The sequence below is a fragment of the Camellia sinensis genome, chromosome 10 (assembly GCF_055761805.1).
Source record: "Camellia sinensis isolate YWXY chromosome 10, ASM5576180v1, whole genome shotgun sequence".
Lineage (NCBI taxonomy): Eukaryota > Viridiplantae > Streptophyta > Magnoliopsida > Ericales > Theaceae > Camellia > Camellia sinensis.
The window spans coordinates 61,474,423-61,487,108 of record NC_138970.1 but is presented as its reverse complement, the minus strand read 5'-3'; positions in this window follow the sequence as shown (position 1 = coordinate 61,487,108).

The following is a 12,686-nucleotide window of genomic DNA, read 5'->3' as shown; positions in this document are numbered from 1 at the left end:
AAAAATAAATATAAAAATAAACAATTCAGACTTGTACTAAAATTTAAATTTCATATTATAATTTTGACACAAATAGACACGCAATGTATTCTATTATATAAATGAAGGATGTCACATTTAAAAATAAAAGCAAAAAAAAAAAAAAAAAAAGAACGCACCCTCCATACAATCACTATCACATTTAATATTTGCTTAAGGATTGATTAGAAACTATCTACAAATTTAAATATAAAATTATAAATTCATAACATTTACACCTACTTCTGAGCTACATGAATTGGGTATATTTTACATTTGTTAGAAAACTGGTATACTACCCAAAAAAAAAACTCTTTTTTTGTCCACTTGAAGAACTTTTATGGTAAGAGCTCATAACTTAATTAGAGATGGTAATTTTCCCCAATATCACTTCAATGAGAAAATAGGGTGGGGACGGGAAAATTATATTTTCACAAACTTAATAACTAAACAACTCTTACATCATAATCAAAATAATGTCATAATTGACCTCACAATATGTTATAACTAATCACATTATGTCATAATTCAGCTAAGTTTTTGTTATGAAGATCTTTTATTAATTTTGGATAAATTTTACAAGAGATTTCTAATTTTTTATGATAAAAATTAGAATTATTAAAAGTGTATTATGCTATTCTATGATACAAATATAATGACGAATCTATGGTGTGTGATAAAAACAAACATAATTTTTTCCTGCAACTTTTTCAATATCGTCAACAATTTTCACTTTGTCCTTATTACCAAACAAGATTTTACCTTGAATGTAATACTTTATACCCCTTTGAAATAAACTTTTCACCAATTGTCTCTACTATTTAAGGATGAAATTAGACATTTGGTAATGAATTACTATCCTGTCAAGACCAAAATTTTATTTTTAAAAAGGTATACCATTTAGCATTAAATTATTTGGTTCTTAAAATTACACATATTAGTGGCATGAAATTTTACATTACAGTGTATACTAAATATATTTTTATTTTCATTTTTGCCAACAAATGAACATAAACATGTTTAAAATATTGGACAAATTACAAAAAAAAACTCCAGAGTTTTACGTATTTTTTAATTTAAACTCGAAAGTTTTAATTTCATCAATTTAAATTTTGAACTTCATTCTGTGTCACAACCTACACTCATGTCCATCTCAGTTACTTTGTTTAACAATTTTTTTTAAAAAAAAATACATGTGGCAATATATTATTTACTCTTTTAACTTCTTCTAAAACAACTTTTAAACTTGACCATACTAGATCACAAACTATCCTAACCATCCATTTAAATATTACCATGCACCTCACACAGTGGATAAACTCTCTCTCCTTCCCCATCTCTTTCGCCATTGAAACCTACTTGTTTCCTGCTACAGCCTAACGTCATCAAAACCCACGCTGCCTCTACAATCACCCTCCCCTCCCCCTTGCCCCATAACCCATCGCCACCCTCTAAATGCACTGTTACATTTTGAAAACCTGGTTCCATTTCTTTTGGTAAAAATACTTCACTCAAAAAATAACTTTTGGAAAGTTTATTTCATGTAAGACTACTCATCTAGATAGTCTATTTCTCTTCACATGGAAACTTGGGAATAATCATCAATTATCTTTAATAAGATAGTCAATTTGATGGGTAATAGCCTGCCCCATTGGATTAAGCATCCTTGTAATAATATAAATTTATTAAAATGCTTAAAATGCATCAAACGAGTAGAGCCATCCAAGCACTACCATTAATTTAATTTAATTTATTTTAAAAAAGCCATAATTAATTTTATAATATGGTAACTTTTGTATATGATTAAGTCACTCTATGCGACATCAAAACATTTCTTTTTGAGGTTGGATATGCTTTGTCCATATGATCCTTTTTGAATTCATACACATTGAGAGGGTAATTTGTAAAAAAATTAGGCCGAGCTAGGAAGAGTCTTCTTCGGGAGCTGGGCCGCGTAATGCGTCGAGATAAGGGTCGGAGTATGGATGACGGGTAGCTCGGTCCCTTTTTATCTGAGTACCAAACTGGGAAAGGGCGTTGATCGAGCTACCTAAATACTAGGCCCAAGGGTTGGCCGAGGTGTTTGGTAAGACAGATGGCTGAGCTAGGTATAGCTCGGTCGATGCTTCTATTCCATTACTTAGTTGAGCACAGAGCCGAGGTAAAGATGACAGCCGAAGTAAAGAAAGTTTTGTAGCAAACCGAGGTAACATCAATGGCGAGGGTCGAGCTGTGTATAGCTCGGCAGGGTGGCATTTGATAGATCGGCTTTCGATCACATGGTCCGAATGGCAGGGGACCGAGATAATAAGGCAGTTCGATTAAGAATGTATAACCGAGGTAAAAGGGTTCAGCCATCTCACTTGGCTTGCAGTGATGAGACTCCTAGTAGGACTCTGCTAAGGAGAGTTAGAGTCCTACTGGGACTGTGCAAACCATCTCACTTGGTTGGTAGTGAGTAGGAGTATGACTCCTAGGAGGACTCTGCTAAGGAGAGTAGAGTCCTACTAGGATTGTGCAAAACCATCTCACTTGGTTGGTAGTAAGTAAGGTGTGTGATTCCTAGGAGGACTCTCATAGGGAGAGTTGGAATCCTACTAGGATTGTGCCAAAGTAAAGTCTATAAAAGCTCATGACTAGACCTATGTACAGGTATCCCAATTCTTACTCTAGAATACACAGAGCTTATTGTCTATTGTCTAGTTGCTGACTTAGGCATCGGAGGGGTTTCCGACACACACCCGCCGGTTAGCTCACGTTTGTGTTTTCAGGTGGCAAAGCAACGTTGTTTGGAGGAGTGCAAACTTGATCAACAAGATCATACGAGAAGAATTATTTTGTGCTCGTACAATTGGCGCTGTCTGTGGGAATTTCACAAAGAGCAAAACCTCTTGATCAAGTTTTCCTCTCTAGTTGGAAGCAATGGCGCACAATGAAGACTTGCTGCAATCTACTATTGATGGGCAAACATCGGAAGGGGGTGGGAGGCGCGAAGGTTTACCTTATATCCCACCCATGGCGGAATTAGATCCCCAGCAAAGGAATCCACGAAGAAAAGCGAGAGAAAGACGGGGCTTAAGTCCATACCGCTCTCAAAGCCCTGGTAGACAGAGACGGAAGATGGATCCTCAGGTTCTCGAAGATCGCGTAAGGGAGCAAGACGAAGTAATAAGAAGAATGGCGGCTGACATAGAGTTTATGAAGAGCTAGATAAAAGGCAAAGGGGTGGCAGCAAAAGATAGGCGCAAAGGCAACACACACTCTTGCCACTCAGAAGATCGTAACAGACAAGTCACACTATCACAAACTGAAAGTAGAAGCCTCAGGTCCAGCGATACACAATCAAAGACTTTCAGGACACGCTACTCCAGGCCTGAGAGAATGAAGACTGAAAGGGCTCGAAGGAGAAAAGACACTCAGGCTCGCGACCCCCGCAGAGTCTTCGCACTACAACGATTGGTTCCTAGAATACATGGAAGTGTCGAGGTTGGAATTCCAGAGCCACGCCTTGCCTATGAACCAGCAGACAAAGCGTTAGCAAGGTTACAGAGCTCACTGTTCGTTCTGACAATGGAGAATGCACCATTACCCTCAGCCTTGGTGACCTGGGTTTAACGTGGTTTGAGAGGTTGCCAGAAGGTAGCATAGCTTCGTGGGCGCAACTAGCGGAGGCATTTGTAACCAGATTCAGAACGAACACCAAGGCGGAGTTCAGCACAAACAGCGATGTCGAATAGAACACCTTCGACAAAAGTTAGCACAGTTGACAAGAAGGACTAACCGAGTAAAAAATCTTTGCCCAACAGGGGGCAAAGTGGGTTGGCAGGATTGACCAACTCTTTCTAAATAAAATCAAAGTTGGCCGGAATAACCAACTTTGAGCTCTCTTCAGCTAGGATTATGATCTGGGCTGAAGAGGTTGGCTGGAAAAACCAACACTTCTCCTAAGCCGAGGATAAGGATCCAGGCTGCAGGACGTTTGGCTGAAAAAGCCAAACACTTTGCTCAGAGTTGGCCAGAATAACCAACTTTGAGCTCTCTTCAGCTAGGATTAGGATCTAGGCTGAAGAGGTTGGCTGGAAAAATCAACACTTCTCCTAAGCCGAGGATAAGGATCCAGGCTGCAAGACGTTTGGCTGGAAAAACCAAACACTTCGCTCAGAGTTGGCCAGAATAACCAACTTTGAGCTCTCTTCAGCTAAGATTAAGATCTGGGCTGAAGAGGTTGGCTGGAAAAATCAACACCTCTCCTAAGCCGAGGATAAGGATCCAGGCTGCAGGACGTTTGGCTGGAAAAACCAAACACTTCGCTCAGAGTTGGCCGGAATAACCAACTTTGAGCTCTCTTCAGCTAAGATTAAGATCTGGGCTGAAGAGGTTGGCTGGAAAAACCAACACCTCTCCTAAGCCGAGGATAAGGATCCAGGCTGCAGGACGTTTGGCTGGAAAAACCAAACACTTAGCTCTAAGTTGGCAGGAATAACAGACTTTGAGCTCTCTTCAGCAAAGATTAGGATCTGGGCTGGAGAGGGTTGGCTGGAAAAACCAATATTTTGTTCTCTTCAGCCGAGATCAGGATCTAGGCTGGAGAGGGTTGGCTGGAAAAACCAACATTTTGTTCTCTTCAGCCGAGATCAGAATCTAGGCTGGAAAGGGTTGGCAGGTTTGACCAACAAATTTTTGAAACTCTTTGGCCGAGATAATGGTTACCTTGGCCAAAGCAGGTTGGCAGGTATGACCAACAAAATTTTTAGAACTCTTTGGCCGGGATGATGGTTACCTCGGCCAAAGCAGGTTGGCAAGTTTGACCAACAAACTTTTGAACTCTTTGACCGGGATGATGGTTACCTCGGCCAAAGTAGGTTGGCATGTTTGATCAACAAATTTTTGAACTCTTTGGCCGGGATGATGGTTACCTCGGCCAAAGCAGGTTGGCAGGTTTGACCAACAAATTTTTTCCTGGACCAAGATGGTTATCTCGGCCAAAGCAGGTTGGCAGGGTTAGTATAAACCGAGTTAGTCTGCTCGGTGAGACACAGAAAGAACGACTCGCCATATGATTGCAAACTCGAAGGAAATATACGTTGAAGGCAAAAAAGCAAGGCTATTCAAATTTTCGGCATGACGGTGGTAACAGGAGAACGAGGATTTTGGCGGTACGCCATGTATCCTAGGAATGACGTCATTCCAGATTAGTGGAAGGACATGTTGAGCAACTGACAAGGCTTATTGGGGGCCGAACAAACTTTTTAGCCCAGCAGAGTGGGGGTGTTCTTAGCTCGGCTACAGGAAAAATAATCCCAATCATGCTACGCAGATGGAATTAAGGGGCAATTGAGAGGTTAATTTGTAAAAAAATTGGGCCGAGCTAGGAAGAGTCTTCTTCGGGAGCTGGGCCGCGTAATGCGCTGAGATAAGGGCCGGAGTATGGACGACGGGTAGCTCGGTCCCTTTTTATCTGAGTACCAAACTGGGCAAGGGCGTTGACCGAGCTACCTAAATACTAGGCCCAAGGGTTGGCCGAGGTGTTTGGTAAGACAGATGGCCGAGCTAGGTATAGCTCGGTCGATGCTTCTAATCCATTACTTAGTTAAGCACAGAGCCGAGGTAAAGATGACAGCCAAAGTAAAGAAAGTTCTGTAGCAAACCGAGGTAACATCAGTGGCGAGGGCCGAGCTGTGTATAGCTCGACAGGGTGGCATTCGATAGATCGGCTTTCGATCACTCGGTCCGAATGGCAGGGGACCAAGATAAGGCAGTTCGGTCAAGAATGTATAATCGAGGTAAAAGGGTTCAGCCATCTCACTTGGCTTGCAGTGACGAGACTCCTAGTAGGACTCTGCTAAGGAGAGTTAGAGTCCTACTGGGACTGTGCAAACCATCTCACTTGGTTGGTAGTGAGTAGGAGTATGACTCCTAGGAGGACTCTGCTAAGGAGAGTAGAGTCCTACTAGGATTGTGCAAAACCATCTCACTTGGTTGGTAGTGAGTAGGGCGTGTGATTCCTAGGAGGACTCTCATAGGGAGAGTTGGAATCCTACTAGGATTGTGCCAAAGTAAAGTCTATAAAAGCTCATGACCAGACCTATGTACAGGTATCCCAATTCTTACTCTAGAATACACAGAGCTTATTGTCTATTGTCTAGTTGCTGACTTAGGCATCGGAGGGGTTTTCGGCACACACCCGCCGGTTAGCTCACGTTTGTGTTTTCAGGTGGCAAAGCAACGTTGTTTGGAGGAGTGCAAACTTGATCAACAAGATCATACAAGAAGAATTATTTCGTGCTTGTACACACATGTATAGATGTCCTATAGAAAAATGTTAACTGAATTTGAAACAAAAAGAAATTTTGAATCACATAGAAACAATAACTTTAGATTTTGAATAAGTCTAAGAACACAAAAATGGTTATAGAACTGTACACAAAATGTATATAGATGGATAAAAATTTTCATAATACTAACAAACTCTATAAAATTTTATGCATATATATGTATTTGTATTCAATTTTATGATCAATTTTGTTTGTTTATAACAAAACTATAATATTTTTAGCTAGTGACCCATCTTGATTTACAAGATTTGTAAAGGGGCAATTCCAAAGATTACAGTCATGACAGAGTTTAGAGGAAGATCAGATATATGCACGCGCCTTATTGAGTATCTAGAGACATTATTTCTATGATTTGAATCCATAACACTCGAATTATAATAGAATTATTTTATTTTATATTTTTATCAGCATAATAAAACAAAGGGCCTCCCTCCCTTAATATGATCAATTTCTAAAAGGCATTGACTCCAAATAAATGAATAAATAAATAAATAATAACTCTACACAACCCTTAATTTAGGCAATGATTTAATCATATGCATGTAAGTGGGAGCAATTTAAAGAACACTTATTTTGTTTACTTTTGATAAATCTTGATCTATTTTTTAGTATTTTGATAAAGTAGACAAATATATCACACATTTAATTTCTATTTTTTTAGTATTTTTATTTAATAAATAGCATCATGGATTACTAATTTTGAATCTTAAGACATTATGAAGATTCTTGTTTTATTTTTTTTTTCATATAATTTTATAGTATAATTTTAAAACAACTTCATTCTATCAAGTATTATTTTTATTCAGTGAGATTGGACTAAATTGGACAAGTCATACAAAAATCTTAAATCATAGTGTAAGTTTTGTATGAAATTATTATTTTTTTCATTGAGTTGAAATAACTCGACTAATTTGGACAATATCAAATAGAGGTTTCAAACATTGTTCTTAATTTTTTTAAACTGGTGATCCAATTCTTGAGATTTATGGACAATTAAAGAGAAGTTACTTTTATTTGCTCAAGCTTGTGCCATTAGGGACTTTAATGACAAAGTTATTTCCTATGTGAAATGGTAACCCTCGTCCACTTTTTAGAGGTCATAGAGGCTTTGTTATGAAATTCAAACAAAAAGCTCATTTTGGCTTGTTTTGAAAAGTAAGAATTTTTTTTAATTTATTTACTCTTTTTTTATTTATTTTAAACATACAAAAAAATAGAGAGATAATATAATCAAAATAAACCAATAAATTAATTTTTTTCTTGTTCTCAAAAGAGGCTTGTGCCTTGGCTTATGGGCTTATGTTGGTGGTTAAATCTATGTAGTAAATTTTGGATACTAATCCATGTCAATCTATTGGGCCATCCGTAGCAATTATTTGGCATTATGAAACACAGGCTTAGCCATCAAAGTGCCATTTTTTTTTTTTCTTCTTACCTAGGAAATTTCTATGGACTATTAATTAAAATGTTTTAAGACTCTCTTTTGATGCATATATTATAATTTTAAATTTAGTCGAGGTGTGTATAAATTGACTTAGATACTCAGTTATAAAAGATAAAAATAAAAAATTTGACAGTTAATAATTATGAGTTGTAATTTTATATTATTTCTAGTAAAGTATGGTGATATTTGAAATAGTTCTCCCAAATTCCCAATCATGAGTCTTTCAAATAGGGCTGCAAATGACCCGAACTTTTCATGAACAAGCTCGATTGAGCTTGTTAAGGGCTTAGCTCGGTTCGTCAAGCTCGACTCATTTATTTTTATTTAAACAATATAAATAACATTAAAAAAAATTATCAAGCCGAACCAAGTCAAACTAGAGTTTCATTAATATTAATGAGCTCTCATTATGTGTTAAAAATTAGGTATGCTCCTTTCAGGTCTCAAGTTGAACTCTCATTATGTGTTGTCAATTTATAGGTATTATTTGAGATTTGTCCGATCTACGTGGAAGGGACGTTTGGTGTGGATTCTAAGATTAGTCGAGAAATACGTAAACTGATTCAGACATCCGACTATCATAAAAATATAAAGCTTAATTGAATAAACATCATCCAGACGCATATGGAATAAGTCAATTGGATAGTTCAAGTGGGTAAAAATTATCGAGAATGAGTCATTTTATAAATAAATTTTTTAAATTTTTTCAAACATAATTTTTAAACAAAATTTTTTAATTTATATAAAATGTTTTGGTAATAGCATTTTTGAGGACGACTTCAAAGGCCTCTTTTAGCATAGAGGTTAAAAGTCATTTTTTGACTTCTAATTTTTTTTGGGTCAAATCATTTCTCTGCTTTTTTTACACGTTTTTCCAAAAAAAGTTTTTTTTCTTAAAAAAAACAAAAAATTAGCTTTTAACATATTTCCTAAAACAACCCAAAAAAATTGTTTGTACTAGTTATAGTGGCCTAATGATGTAGCTTAAGAGATAAGCAAAAGAATAAGAAGATTTAACTATATAGACAGGATTAACAAGAAAAAAATAAAATTTTCAATTCAAAAAATATAGATAGGATTCACAATTCAAAATTCAAAACCCTAATTTCAAAAAATATAGACAGGATTCACAATTCACAATACAAAAAATATAGACAGGATTAGAATTATATTTATTATAAAAGTTATTTAAAATTAGAATTATATTTTCTTGTAAAATTTTCACCTTAATCAAATTTATACAGTAATATCCCCATATACATACAAAGTTATTTTAATCAAAGTTAATCAAAGTTATTTGTATGTATGTGAAAACCTGAGGAACACTTGTATGAATTGAACTTGATGCTATCTTTAAATTTTGAAGAGGGGGCACTGAAGCCTTCACCACCTTCTCCTTCAAGGCTTTGGAGGAATATTGTCACGCCCCACTTTTTATTACTCGAAGTCATTAACAAATTCATTAACTTAATTCAATTTCAAGGATAATTTACGGAAGTAAACTCATACATCCAATCCGTAGAATCAATTAACAGTACTCTCATTCGTATGCAAAGTATATATTACATGAACATACATAAAAAAATTGCCCTTGGGCTTACATCACTTAAGGTACAAGAAGAAGGGTGTAACCCTTTTACAACAATGGCATTCCGCCAACATAACTGAGGCCCCGTGGCCAGTAAATAAGTAGAACCAAATCTTGCAGCCCAACCTGCTTAACACCTGAAAAAGATTCAACAACGTGGGATGAACATATAGTCCAGTAGGGAACTCAACATGATCCTCAACAATAACAACTTACAGATAGCTATGATCATGAACACTCATTCTCATACTAGAGTAGTAATGTAACAGTTTATACAAAATTATAAATGTATGAACTTTTCTCGAAAACAATCGTTTCATTCAACACTACAAGTGGTTTATCTTTCCTTTTTCCTTTCACTAACCCCCATTCTCAATCTTTCATAACATTAACAAATACTTAGGAAGTAATCTCACTAAGCCCGATACCCACTTCCATTTCCTATACATACTCAAATGTACCTTTTCAAACATGTTTATCTTTAAAACATACGTTCTCCTCCACACTTTCCAAAAGACAAAAAGGCATTTTGGTTCGTTTCCATTTCTATCATAACTATACATGCATACCTTTGTAACAATATAAATTTACAACCCACCAACATGTATACAATCAACCAATGGAGCAAGTCGGTCCTCCGAACTATAACCAATCAAAATCCATGATATTTTCAGTTACAACGAAACAACAACAATCCCATTTCACTCTACTAGCCATGTGCGTAGTAAGCCAACAATACACCCCACTCAACAACATTAACAACAAGCCAGTTTACCAGGCGCTAGCTGGAGGGGTATGGTACCTTCGATTATTAGCGCAGCAAGCCAGTTTACCAGGCGCTAGCTGGAAGGGTATGATACCTTTGATTCTAAGCGCGGTCAGTTCTCCAGGTGCTAACTGGAAGGGTATGATACCTTTGATTCTCAGCGCGGGGCACGACACCAACAATCAAAGCACATCAAGGCATAACGAACATGTATAATGCATATACATAAACTATCAAGACACCAGCAATGTGTTAAAGTATATGAACACATATCTACCTCTTCCCAAGCAAGCATACATATATAATGTATCTCAATAATTCATCACATACGATGTTCCAATAACAATGGTATAATGCAAACCCGACAATTCTACACAACCGTGTCATCCTCCACCGATGACCAAGGACAAAACCTTTAGATGCATATAGTTAGTACATCTATTAAAAGACTCAAATTTCGTGAATCAAAGACCCAACAACAATATTAACATGGTAGTTAAAGAAACCACTTCTACATGTGTGTTCAACACTCAAGATACAACAATCCAATTCTCAAACTTATTTCGAAAACACTTCCCTCATTTTCACAAAAACGATTCCATTTCCTTTTTGTTATCACAAAACCAACTCCGCTAATCTTGTTTCCATAGAATCAACTCCAAAGCCATGGTTAATCCCTTAGGCATTAACATCCTTACCACACTCATTTGACGAAAGAGATTTACACACAAAGGTCGACAAACCCCCATTATAATTTACCCAACCAAAATATAATTTAGGGCTTTTCTTCTATTAACTACAACATGCTAATTTATATTCTAATTAGCCAAGCCAACAATCAATGAAGCCAAAACCATTCTCCACACAACCAACCCTAGGTTCATTTCATGATTTTCAAACAAATCCAACATGGTACAATTTTCATGCAATATAAAAATTACCACATGTCTATCTATAGACGGAGTATTGAAAAAGAACAAGGAGAATCCCTACCTCAAATGAAGAACTCAAATAGAGAAGATGACCCGAAATCAAAGTGCTCCAAATCCCAAATTTCTTGGATCACAACGAAGCCCTCGACGATCAACACACTTCTTACAAAGGCCCAAGGTGAGGAAAACACTCTAGCTAGATCAATCCTAAGAGAGAAGTTAGGTTTTAGAGTGAGGTGCTCTCCAATGGAGGTTTTGAAAAAGTAAGAGAGAGAAAGGAAATCAAAAAGTGATCAAAAAAGTGATTTCACAGACTGATATAAAACAGGTCCGCTCGAGCGTACAACACCCCGCTCGAGCGTCAGACACAGGTTCACGCTCGAGCGTCCAAAGATCCGCTCGAGCGCCGGATGCACTCTCCCAGAATTTTCTGCAGACGACCAAAATGCTGAGAGGAGGAAATTCACGCTCGAGCGTCCCAACTGCCGCTCGAGCAGAAAGGCAACAACAAAAACCCGCTCGAGCGTCAAATCGCCGCTCGAGCGTAGAAACCAAAACCTGGGCAAAAATTCTAAGTTTTAAAACACAACCAACTTATTCCCAACTTGCCCAACACAACCCAAAACTCTAACACAAAGAGTAAGGGATAGAAATGAGAATAAAACAACAACGAATCCACGGAACCGAGTCCGGATTACGGTTAAACAATAGCAGGGAATACCGGGATCGCTATAAATATAAATTGGAGTATGAAGGGATGGATACCTTCCAATTTTTGGGTCACAAAATCTCAAATAGGTTTCTAAATGTGATCGTATCTTATATTGAAATCTTGTTATTTAATTTAAATGTTTGGGGCTGCTTGACTGTATGCTTTAGGCCATTTGTAGGAGAAAGGTAGAAGCTTTTTTGAGATTTCTAAGATGGTTTGTTGAATGTTCCAATGGTAGTCTAGTTTTCATTAATAGAATTTTTCAAAGGGTTGGCTTTCCGTATACCACGTATGGGAACTCCTTACCTTGTTGATTCTCTATGTGGAAGGAAGATATTTAATTTTAATTTTTTCATTTGGATTTACCTCTTTTATGTCTAAGACAAATCTCCTACATATATTGGCAACTTCAAAATATGAAAATATTCAAGATAACTGAGGGCCTACCTGCAAAGTCTTTTGTTGGTTTGCAATTTCCATACTAGCATCAAAGATTTTAAGCAGAGTGAATGATCATAGTGTGTATTTTAGTGGTAGATAACATGCATGGATCTATATGGAAGATCTATTGAGCTATTTGCATGGATCAAATTTATACAATAATATAAATATATATTCTTTTACTTCATTTTTTATCATTTATGTCTTTTTAATCACACAGCCTTTCATCATTCTCTTATAACTACCAAGTCTGAAACCCTAACCCTATTTTCTGATTTCACAATTCAAAACCCTAATTTCTGAAACCCTAATCCTAACTTCTGATTTCACAATTCAAAACCCTAACCCTAATTTATGATTTCTGATTTCACAACATTTTCACATTCATGAACCCTATTCTACCCACATTATACCCACATTGTACCCACATTCACATTTTCACAAATACAA